We start from the raw sequence: 11,374 nt of genomic DNA, 5'->3' as shown, positions 1-11,374 counted from the left end.
GTGCCATACTGGAGTGCCTCCTCAAGTCCCAGCTCCTCCACTTCACAACCAGCTTCCTGCCAATGTCATGGGAGGCAGAAGATGACACCTGGGCTGCCTGACTGCCTGACACCTCCCTGGGAGACCCAGATGGAAGTCCAGCTTCCACCTGGCCCGGTCATGACTATTGCAGACATCGGGAAATGAAACAGCAGGTGCAAGGCTCTCTCTCTCTCTCTCTCTCTGTCTCTGTCTCTATCTCTATCTCTATCTCTATCTCTCTATCTCTCTCCTTTTCAAATAAGCAAATACATCTTTAAAACTAAAAAGCCAAGGACAAGGAACCAAGCCACCAGCTCTGCCCCCTCCCCAGCAGCTTGTCTGCAGGAATGTGGGGAGTGAGACTCCTTTCTGAGCTTCTAGGTATCTCCTACCCAGTGCTCACCACCCCTCAGAGCCTCAGTAGAGCCTGCAGCTTGGAAGCCACTGTCTGTCTGTCCCAACGTTAGGTCAGACTCGGGCTCTGATTGGAGGCAGGGACCCTCTCATCTGCTCCTGGCCAACTGGGACATTGTCACGTGGTTCAGCCTCAGTTGCCCCAAAGCCCATGAAAGCCCATTCAAAGCAGGCCAGAAGAGGTGGCGCCCAAGCCATCACATGCCCACCTGCTTCCCTGAAGCCATGACTGAAGTCACACAGCAAGTGCGGGCGGGAGAGGAACAGAAAACAGTGAGCTGGAACCATGTCTCCCTCTGAAAAGCCAAAAGGCTTACATTTTTTGAAGTCTGAGCCGCTTGTATGAGAGCCCAGACGACACCTAGTGGCATTCCCACCTGGCCCTCCCAGCAGGGGCAAGGCAGCCCCTGACCCTCACTGTCCCACTCCTCTGATGTCAGCTACTCACCCGGCCCTGATGGCGTCTGCTTTGCATGCTGGGGTGGATCTTGGAGGGTCCCGGAGGCTCCTTGGGGTAGTGCTTTTGGCCACAGCCAGCTTCACCTCCTGGTCACCGGAACAGCTAATGCACCTCCCAGGGAACTTCTCCAGAACTCAGCAGGTTGCCCGGAAGCCGGTGAGACCTGGCTTCACTTGGGGAGTCACACTTTCAGAGAGGCCAGGGCCAGGCTCTAGGAGTCCCTTTGAAATGAGACCAGAATCCCGGCTTCCCCCAGCAACTTCACAGGGCAGGCGTCTGCCCCCCCGCCCCAGGTGGGGGGGCTACTTCCAGGTCGCAAGCAGGCTCACTTTGAATGCAAGGCAGGGCTGTGAGGGACCACAGAGTCGCACTCAACAAAGGACGTTAGGGAAATGAAGTCAGGCTTCCCGAGTGCCCTTTGCATGTAGGCAGCCACCTTTGGCCCCGGCTGGCGTGCGACTACACGGGCGTGCTGGCTTCTGGTACACAGGACGTCAGCAAGAGGCAGCCCTGATCTGGGACGGCCAAGGACCGGGTGAAAGACAGGGAGGGAAAGGGGCCGAGCAGTGGCAGGCATTCCACACGGCGCGGCTTGAAGGGGAAAGTGTTGACTATAAAGATGACGGGTGTTGTAGCACTGAGGGAAAAAACATAATTTTTCATTGATGTACGGCAGCAGAGCTGGAAGGAACACAAATCCTACAGTAGATCCATTAGCTGCATGACAAGAAACAGTGTTCACAGCCACTCACTAAACTGTTTTTGATTCTTTAGTACCAACATGCAGAATGATCCTTACATTATGTTGCCGGGGAAAAACCTTAAAACGCATTTATTTCCTAATGTAACTTCCATGGATTATCATAATAGAGCCGTAACGCTTGTGGGAAACACCATGGGGTCTCCAGAACACCTCAGCTCAGTTGTTCCACGGGAAACTGTTTCCGAGTGAGAAACTGGGAGTGGCTACCAAAGTGAGGCTGCCTGTGGGGACGTGGAAGCGGCCAGCGACGTCCCCACCTGTGACCTCTCGCCCCGGCCATCCAATCGCCAGACTCTAAGCGCGGGGTAAAGAGAGCTAAAGTCACTCCAGCCCGAATGCTGTGCGGGAAGTGAGATTTGCCCACAGGGATGGCGATCGCCGTGCTCATGTTAACTCCCAGCTCCCCCAGTGCCACCCTCCTCTTCTTCACCCACCGCCTGTGCTTGGTTCATAGGATCCCATAGGAGCAACAATGACTCGTTCACAGGATACACCTGGCCCGGTGCCTGGACCGGCTGGGAGGCAGTAACAAGTGTAGGACAAATGATGCATGGAAAAATGGAAGAAAAAGACAAACATTTTGGTGCAAACGCTTGTTAAAATTCATGCATATTGGTGGGGGGTGTCTTTAAAACCTTCATAGAAGACGTATACCATGCATTCATTTCCAAACATTTTTGTGCCAAAACAAACTCATGGCTTCACTGTGGGCAGTGGCCTTGTGGACTGGGCAGCAGTAAGCAGCATGAGTGGCATTTGCCTTCCCAGCATGGCCTCTCTGCTGGGAATCCACACCCAGGAGCTTGGCCATAGTTTAGGCTCCAGAGGAACCAGCCCTGGGTAGGATGGTCCCAAGATATTCAGAATGGTAGTGCTGGTTTTATCGCTATCATAACCAAGCCGCCCCATTTTAGGCACTGAGCTCTGGTTTGAGAACTGCTTGGCCTCACTTGCTAGGGACCTCACCGGCAGCCTGGTAGACTATCAGGACAGCTAACCGCAGAAGTAGTGCTGGTTTTATCGCTATCATAACCAAGCCGCCCCATTTTAGGCACTGAGCTCTGGTTTGAGAACTGCTTGGCCTCACTTGCTAGGGACCTCACCGGCAGCCTGGTAGACTATCAGGACAGCTAACCGCAGAAGCAGAAACAAAGCATGGGGAGGGTGAGGAGGCAAACCAGGAAGGCTTCTCAGAGGAGGTGGCACTTGTGATCTGGGATACAACAGACCCAGAAGGCTCACACCCGAGCCAAGTGAGCAGGTGCACTGAGATGGCACATGCAGGTGCTGAGTGGGTCTGCCCAGCTCACCTACCGGTTGCTGAAGCTGGAGAAGAGGCTGGCTGGGGTGGTACAGTGGGGAGATCCGGGTCCTACAGTTGGCTTCCAGGCACTCCCTGGTGTCGCCACGTGGGACTGAGAATGGTGCACTGGGTGACTGGTGGTTGGAGGAGGAGCCAGTGCAGAGGAGGTGATGAGGCAGTGAGGACAGGTAATGAAACCAGGGGTGCTGGCACGGCAAGCACTGTAGACAGCGCTGGTCTTTGGTTGAAGGAAGGAAAATACAAAGGGGTGCATAACAGCAGGGGCCAACCTGCACCCCGAGGTTGTAACTGGGCAGGTATCAGGGGTACCCACGTTCTACCCATTGTCTCATTCAAGGCCCCCACCCAGCCCAGGGAGGGGTGTATCCACATTGTGTGGATAAGGAGGCCAGGGCTCAGAGAGGGGACAAAAGTCTTCACAGTTGCACAGCTGTACAGCTGGCTCCAAGGCTCATCCCCTTAACAGGCACTGCCCCCTTTCGATCCAATGCATGACAAACTTCAGATAAACTCCACTGAACAGCGTCTGTGAGAGCAGAGGACAAATGGTGAACCAGGCAGCGCCCGGAAGCAGAAGCAGTTCAGACAGCTCTGCTCTGCATCTGTGGGTTCCACAACCAGGGATTGATTCCATGACTGAGGGTCAAAAACATTCAGAAGTAGCTGGGGGCCTGCACTATATACGCAGTAGCAGGTGTCTTTCTGGCCATCATTTCCTAGGCCATACAATGCAACAACTCTTCACTTAGCATTTGCCTTGCGTTCAGCATCCTCAATCCACGGGAGATGATATAAAGGATACAGGAGGCCAAGTGTAGGTTACAGGCAAAATGCTCATAGAAATGGAATTAAAATATAATGCACACTTTCCAATGAGTGTCTTGAAGGATCCTCGTATGAAAATACCGTGCCATTTTACACAAGCAAGGGTCTTGAGCATTCCTCAGGTTCTGGAGCCACACACAGGAGACCCTGGAACATTCTCCTAAGAATCTGAAGGAGCACTGCGCTCTTAGGAGACAGCTGACAAAAGCAGAAACGAGAAACCAAAAACCGATTGGTTGTTTCAAACCTGCTTTCCTTTTAAAGGTCAAAGCAGAGGGCGCTTCCTCGTGCAACACACACGACCTGTTTGGGGATTTGGTTATTATTTTTCCCTCTCTCTTGATTTCCTGGAAGATCAGATAAAAGACTGAGTTTTGCCTTGGTGATGTAGCATGAGTGACTCCATCTTGGTTTGGGCCGTTGGGAGCTGGTGCAGGGGCTCCATTCAAATCAATAGTCTCCTATGGGTTTTGTGAAATAAACCTCATCCTATCAGCTATGAGGAAAGAGGTGGTTGCCAAGGCAGGATCAGCAAGGATATTATGATAGATGGTCCATGAGGAAGAAATAAAATGAATCTCTTACCCAGACTTAGCACCTCTGATAGAAAGGGGCGGGGGCGCCACTGGGGCTTGATGGGTGGTGCTGCTGCCTGCAGCGCTGGCATCCTATGTGGGTGCCATTTCGGGTCCTAGTTAGGGTCCTGGCTGCTCCGCTTCCAACCCAGCTCTCTGCTATGGCCTGGGAATGCAGCAGAGGATGGCTCAAGTCCTTGGGTCCCTGCACCTACATGGGAGACCTGGAGGAGGCTCCTGGCTCCTGGCTTCGGATCAGCTCAGCCCAGGCCATTGCAGCCAGCTGGGGAGTGAACCAGCAGATGGAAGACACCTCTCTCTTTCTCTCTCTTTCTCTCTCTCTCTCTCTCTCTCTCTCTCTCTGCCTCTCCTTCTCTCTCTGGTAACTCTGACTTTTAAATAAATAAGTCTTGAGAGAGAGAGAGAGAGAGAGAAAGAAAGAAGAAAATCCAAGTCAGATCCAAGATTTCATTTCATTGTGATGGTTTGGGAATCTGACAGCAGGGAACACGCCTCTACAGATGCCTGCATCCCATATCAGCATCCCTGGGCTCGAGTCCCTACCGCTTCTCATCCAGCCTTATGCTAATGTGCACCCCGAGAAGCAGCACATGATAACTCAAGTACTTGGGCCCCTGTCACTCATGTGGGAGACTTGGCTGGAGTTCCAGGCTCTGGCTTCAGCCTGGCCCAGCCCCAACTGTTGGGGGCATTTGGGAACCAAACCAGCAAATAGATTTCTCTCTCTCTCTCTCTCTCTCTCCCCTCCTTCTCTCTCTCTCTCCCCTCCTTCTCTCTCTCTCTCTCTCCCCTTCTCTCACTATCTCTTTCATTCTTTCAAATAAAAATAAATACATAAATAAAATTTCAAAAAATGTCATTGTGACAAAATAAAGCCATGAAACCCCAGATGAAAATTACACAAGCATTTTGTAGAATCTTGAGATAAGGCAAGATCACCAGACATCACTGCTGAGCCACACCTGCTGCCTTCCTCCCTTTGGCTGAAACCAGCTTGGTTTTCCAGGCCTCTTTAGAAAGACACAGGCTCTCATTGAGAGGTGGGATCAGCTTCTGCAGAAGTAAGAATCAAAAAAAAAAAAAAAAAAAGTTTTCTTTCCAACACAGCAGCACACAGGAGAAGGATGGGTCTTGGGAAATCTGTCTTGAGCTGGGGGGTGCGGAACAGAGAAGTTAACCTGGAGCCCTGTGACCTGATCCTTGTGGGTCCCAGCTTTCGGGAGGGGCATTTCCCTGCAGCTCCCCACCCATAGGCAACCAACTCCATCTGCAGGAGCGGATTCAAATCCTCTAACTCTGCAACCACCTGCTGAGGGGTACTGGGTGCCACACCCTTGTTGTAGGTGATGCAAAGATACCAGCAAATGGGCTGGGAGCGTAAGCTCAGTGTCCACATGAAGACCCGGATGTGAAGACCCGGATGCAAGCCCCTCTGGCTGAGTTCCTCCTAGAATCAACACCTTCCTAGCTGAGGCCGTGCCCTGGCATCCCAGGGACAAGAGGATTCTGAAGCCACTCCACCTGCCACCTCCCTCTCTCAGAAGGCTTCAGGAAGTGGCCTCTCCACATAGCTTCTCCACCTTTTTGCTCCATCACATCACCAATCTCAGGATCAAGGGAACCACACAGCAAGACCCAGACGCTGCAGATAAAAACACACGCAGTGCGCTCAACAAACACAGCCCTGCTCTTAGGCACCCACAGCGGTGATGACTTGAAGGCCAGCCCCAGCCCCCAATCTCTGCAGAACCCTAATCCCCAGTAGACATTCCTTGAAGCAAAGAAACGCCCTGACTTCTGTTGTTGCTTTGGAAGACTTTTTTTTTTTTTTGGTGATGTTTGCATTAGAGTGTGTGTGTGTGTGTGTCTGTATACATGTATACAACATTCCACTGTTTCTTGGTGAAATTTCCATGAAAAAGTCAACGTGAGGAATGCCTTGGGAAAACATCACGCACAATCCACCGGGAGAGGTGGAACTGAGTGGGAGGGGCAGCAGCCCGCATCTCGCTATCTGTCCTACGGCAGCCCTGGAGCCCCTGCACAAAGTGAGCTTCCCGACTGAGGAGCACTCCTGTACTTTTCTGAGAACTCAGTATCTTGGGGATGCTCGTCCTCTCCTGAGGAGGGTCACAGTGCTGGATGCACGTGTCACCACCTCCTTGGTGGCATAGCCCCCCGAGACCCAGACGCCTTCTTTCTCTGCACTAGCCAGCTCCTCTTCCGTACCGCAGGACCCAATCCGCCCACCAACATTTGGATTTCCAACATCGTTCCCCACACTGCCAGGCTCTTCTTGCCTCCTCTCCCTCTCAGTCAGGAACTCAGAGGCCCCACTCATTAGCCACGGAGTCACAGAGACCCACACGGTATTAAGATGGCAATATCGTCTTATTGGCTATTAACACAAACGTGCCAATAAACGTGGTGCATAAAAGTTATACATAGTCCCTCGGAGTCCATAATCCCAAACTGATATGGCAGAATGCAAAACACACGTCCCCAAAAGCAGTGTTTAGAGTCACCATGTACAAATTGAATTTTAAAGAAATTTCCTGAGACATCACCAGCAATTCCAGCCGCTATGGCTGTATGCATTTGCTAAAAATGAAACACATCAAAATGGGCGTGCCCACCCCCACCCCAAAAGGTGGGGCCCATGGGCCCTGCCCTTGAGTTGTCCAAGAGGCAGGCTCACCGCGGAGGCATCCGGGTGCAATTACTAAAGCAACCCAAAGTTCCCCTCAAGGGTCTCTCCTAATTATCAGTGAACATCAGGCTCCCAAAGTCAACTTGTCTTCACCTCATTCTCCATCAAAAAGGAGATGTTAATTGCATTATCGCCTTGCCAACACCCTGGGAAATGATGGCAGTGTGCATTAGCAGCCTACTGGGGAGCCAATCAGAGCCGACCCAAATTCAGGGCCAGCCAGTGAAGCGCCCTCACCCCACGTGTGTGGAAACACTGAAGACACGAGCAGCCACCAGAGGTAAGGGATCTGCCCTGACATTCCATTGTATGTCCAGCTGGCTGGACTGTAGAATCCAACACTACCCCCCTACACACATACACAGTGCCCACCCATGCACACATGTATGTATGCACACGCACATACATGTAGACAGGTGCACACACATGTACACACATGCACACACCTGCGTGTGCACAGACACACACAGCAAAGCAGCAAAGAACTAGAAGTTTCTCTCAAGCACCATTACATTTTTCCCCACCCTCTGCCTTCCCAACCAAGATCACTGTCCACCAAAAATTAACCAGAGTGGAACCAAATTGCCTTTTTCTGTTGAATGAACAATTTCTCCATGAAAGTTGTCAGCCTGCTTCGTTTCATGAATAAAGAAGGAGGCAGCCGGCGCCATGGCTCAATAGGCTAATCCTCTGCCTGTGGCGCCGGCACACTGGGTTCTAGTCCTGGTCGAGGCACCAGATTCTGTCCCGGTTGCTCCTCTTTCTGTCCAGCTCTCTGCTATGGCCCGGGAGTGCAGTGGAGGATGGCCCAAGTCCTTGGGCCCTGCACCCGCATGGGAGACCAGGAGAAGCACCTGGCTCCTGGCTTCGGATCAGCGCGGTGCGCCGGCCGCAGCGCGCTGGCCACAGCACGCTGGCCACAGCAGCCATTATGGGGGTAAACCAATGGAAAAAGGAGGACCTTTCTGTCTCTCTCTCTCACTATCCACTCTGCTCCACTCTGCCTGTGGGGGGAAAAAAAAAAAAGGAGGCAATCATGTGGCCCAGCAGTGAAGACGCTACTTGGGATGTCTGTACCCCACGTTACAGTGTCTGGCTTGAGTCTCAGCTCCTCTGCTCCCAACTGCACCTTGTTGCTAGTGAGCACCCTAGAAGGCAGCAGTGATGAACCAAGTAGCTGGGTCCCTTCCACCCACGTGGAAGATGCGGTTTGAGTTCTAGGCTCCTGGCTTCAGGCTGACCCAGGCCTGGCTGTTGAGGCATTGGGGTGTGAAGCAGCAGATAGAAGATCTCTGGTTGTGTCTCCATTTGTGTCTCTCTATCTCCCTCTATCTCTGCCTTTCAGATAAATTGAAAATGAATTTTAGAAAAAGCAGCATTTGGGTTACACACAGGTTATCTTCAGCAGAGACCAAGACCAGAAAGAATTCCTTCTTACTCTCATAACTCATTTCCTTAAGTGTACAGAGTGACCTTGTGGTTGACCTGAGAGCATTCTTTCCACATAACTCACCTAGGCAGGTGCCTCTTGGACCGAGCCAAGACCCAGCTATCAAAACCCTCCTCATTCTTCAAGACCTGGCTCACGCCCCAGTCCTCTATGTCTCCTGCTTGGCCCATTAGAAGAGAGAAGATGGACCAGTTGACCTCTTCATGTTCTGAAGGATTCTTTCAAAGACTCAAACTGCAGAAGAAAACCAGGAGACTCACCCAGTCATTCACAGAAGAAATCTATACACACAGGAGACTTAGGAACCTTTACTCGTGCTCACTTCGGCAGCACATATACTAAAATAGGAACCTTTACTCAACCTCCATCGTGAAAGAAATCTCAACTCCAAGTATTTTTCTCCATCCAACAGGTAGCATAGTAAAGCCCACCTCCTGACTGGGGACCCAGGCTGCCTCTAACCCTCACAGCTCACGGGATCAACCTTCCCAGGAGGGCAACATTTTCAAAATGCATGAAGCTTGCTATCAGAGCTTTCTTTTCTAATTCCACTTGGAGAAAGAACTGGGGGTTGGGGACCAAGAGGAGGGGCCCCTAGTAATTAATGCCATGGGATGATTGTCACAGTTCCACTGGTAACCAAAAAATGCTAGAAACCACTCACTATTGACCAAGAAAGGAGCGGTTAAACAATGGGCCACATGCCTGAAACGTGCAGAAAACTGTGCAGAATCTTCAAAAGACACAAAAATGTTCATGAAAACCATTAAGAACGTGGGAAGCGTTTACACTATGCTAAGGGATGGGGAGAAAGGCATGATATAAAAGCTGTATGTCGCACTGAATCCCAATTCTGAAAAACTAATAATACAGCCAAATGTCCATGAGCCTGTAGAGAAATGCATAAAAAATTTAACAATGCTTATCTCTGGATAGCGGGATGGCAGACAGTTTCTTTTTTATTTTCTTCTGGAAACTTTCTTGGATTTTCAGACATTCACAAGTACATTTGTGTTACTCCTAGATTCCCAACCCGGTGTTTGCTTTTGATCTTTACAAACCCAGATTCTCCACAGCACTGGCTGTCGGGATGACTTACTGCAAACTGACGCCATCCCCACGACTGCGTGAGCCTCCTGCAGGCCAGGAGCAGGGCCTCCTCCACCCTTGCTCATCACCCGGGATCCATGGGCTCAGTTCCTTATTTTTACTCCCACTCTTGGCTCATACCAGCAAGTCCCGGTCAGACAAGGTGCTGTGTTTCTCCCGGGGAACTGGAAGACAGAGGTAGGGAAGGGAGCCTGAACAAAGTAGGAGGTGTGAAAAATTCTCCCTGGCCCTGCCTAAAGGTTGGCCGTGGTAGTTCACGTGCACATTTAATTTGCAGCCATGTGGGCACTTGATAGGCACTTGCCTCCACACACATGACAGGGTAATATAAGCCCCTGCCTTGGGAGTTACGGAGCAGGAAGCTGCTATCTACTGGTCTCTCCCCCGAGTCTGGTATTAGTTGGATTTTGTTGTTTTTGTTGTTACTATAATGAAATACCTGGGGCAGACTGCTTTATAAAAAAGAGGTTCATCTGGGTTCATGATTTTGAAGGTGTAAGGTTTAGGGGCTTCATCTGGTGATGGCCTTCCTGCTGGCAGTGTGACACAGCAAGAGACAAGGAGCACACACGTGTACATGTGTCTCTGTGTGTCTGATTCTCTGCCTAGAAAGCCTCCAGGATTCAACCATCTCACCTAATCCCAACCACTGTCAAAGGTCCCTCCTGGGAGCACCATAATCTGATTACGCGTCGCCCCCTTGAGACCCCACAGTGGAGGCTAAACTCCTATATGAGTTCGAGTGGGGGGGGCATAGTTTTCTGGGGCCATGTCCTGGAGCTGGCATTGAAACAAGGGACACAGCCACTGGTTCTGACACTGTGTGAGACTGAGGCCATGGAGAACCATCCCACCAAGTCAGCAAGGGAGCTGTGGCTTTTCTCTAATTCTACATACTCACTGACTCGCTCCCAGCCCCTGAGTATCGTGGAATGGACCGGATCCTTCTATCCTGGAGTGTGCTCACCCCATCCCGCCAGGTCCCAGAAAGAGGGCCACGGCCCCAGACACCACATCCCTCCCTCATGCCCTTCCTTCCTCTCTGCTGCAGCAGGGTCCTCCCACTGCCACAGCCATCGACAGCCTGATATTGGAGGGACCCCTGTGCCCTTCCCTTTACCTACCTGAGCTCCATGGACACATGGCCCATGCACCTGTCACACCATAAATACTGTCAGCACCTGTTGATTGCTCCCCAAACAGCTACTCAAGTTGGAATTTCAGCCACCAGGAGCTCCGTGAAGGACAGAGGCCCTGGCCAGGCTCTGGTCCTGGCTGGTTTGATCTGGTGGGTCAGTCACCTTTTCTTGACCAAGGACACTGAGCTAAGCAGGTGCATTCCCACTGATGGCCTCTTCCAGGTCAAAATGGAACCCAGATAGCAAATAAAGAAGACAACGTTTCCCATCCCCACCCGAGCCAAGTCTTCCCGTCAATCACTGGGAGACACTGCACCTGCTCCAGTAGCTTAAGATAACTTACAGCATCTCTTTTCTCCCCTCCAAGGCCAGGACCAGCTCTCAAAGCCCCATCATGACAAGCCCTCCCTGCTAGAGGAAGCTCACCCCCGAACATGGGAGATGGAACCGGATCTTCGTCCCACCCCAGCAGTTTATTTCTTTTTTTTTTCTTTCTTTCTTTTTTTTTTTTTTTTTTTTTTTTGACAGGCAGAGTGGACAGTGAGAGAGAGACAGAGAGAAA

The 11,374-nt window shown here is 51.4% G+C and overlaps 1 long non-coding RNA gene across 2 annotated transcripts in view; it reads right to left on the bottom strand.

Moving 5' to 3' along the window:
• Window positions 1-9,507: 9,507 nt before the first annotated feature.
• The window catches only part of LOC103352341 (uncharacterized), a 46,976-nt gene continuing 45,109 nt past the window's right edge, over window positions 9,508-11,374 (bottom strand). For both annotated transcript variants that reach the window (XR_007914417.2, XR_007914418.2), the window contains one exon: window positions 9,508-9,837. This is a non-coding gene — a long non-coding RNA (uncharacterized lncRNA). The remainder of the gene's footprint in view (window positions 9,838-11,374) is intronic.

The sequence above is a fragment of the Oryctolagus cuniculus genome, chromosome 18, assembly GCF_964237555.1.
Source record: "Oryctolagus cuniculus chromosome 18, mOryCun1.1, whole genome shotgun sequence".
NCBI lineage: Eukaryota > Metazoa > Chordata > Mammalia > Lagomorpha > Leporidae > Oryctolagus > Oryctolagus cuniculus.
The sequence above is the reverse complement of the archived record's forward strand: the minus strand, read 5'-3'. Positions and strand labels throughout refer to the sequence as shown.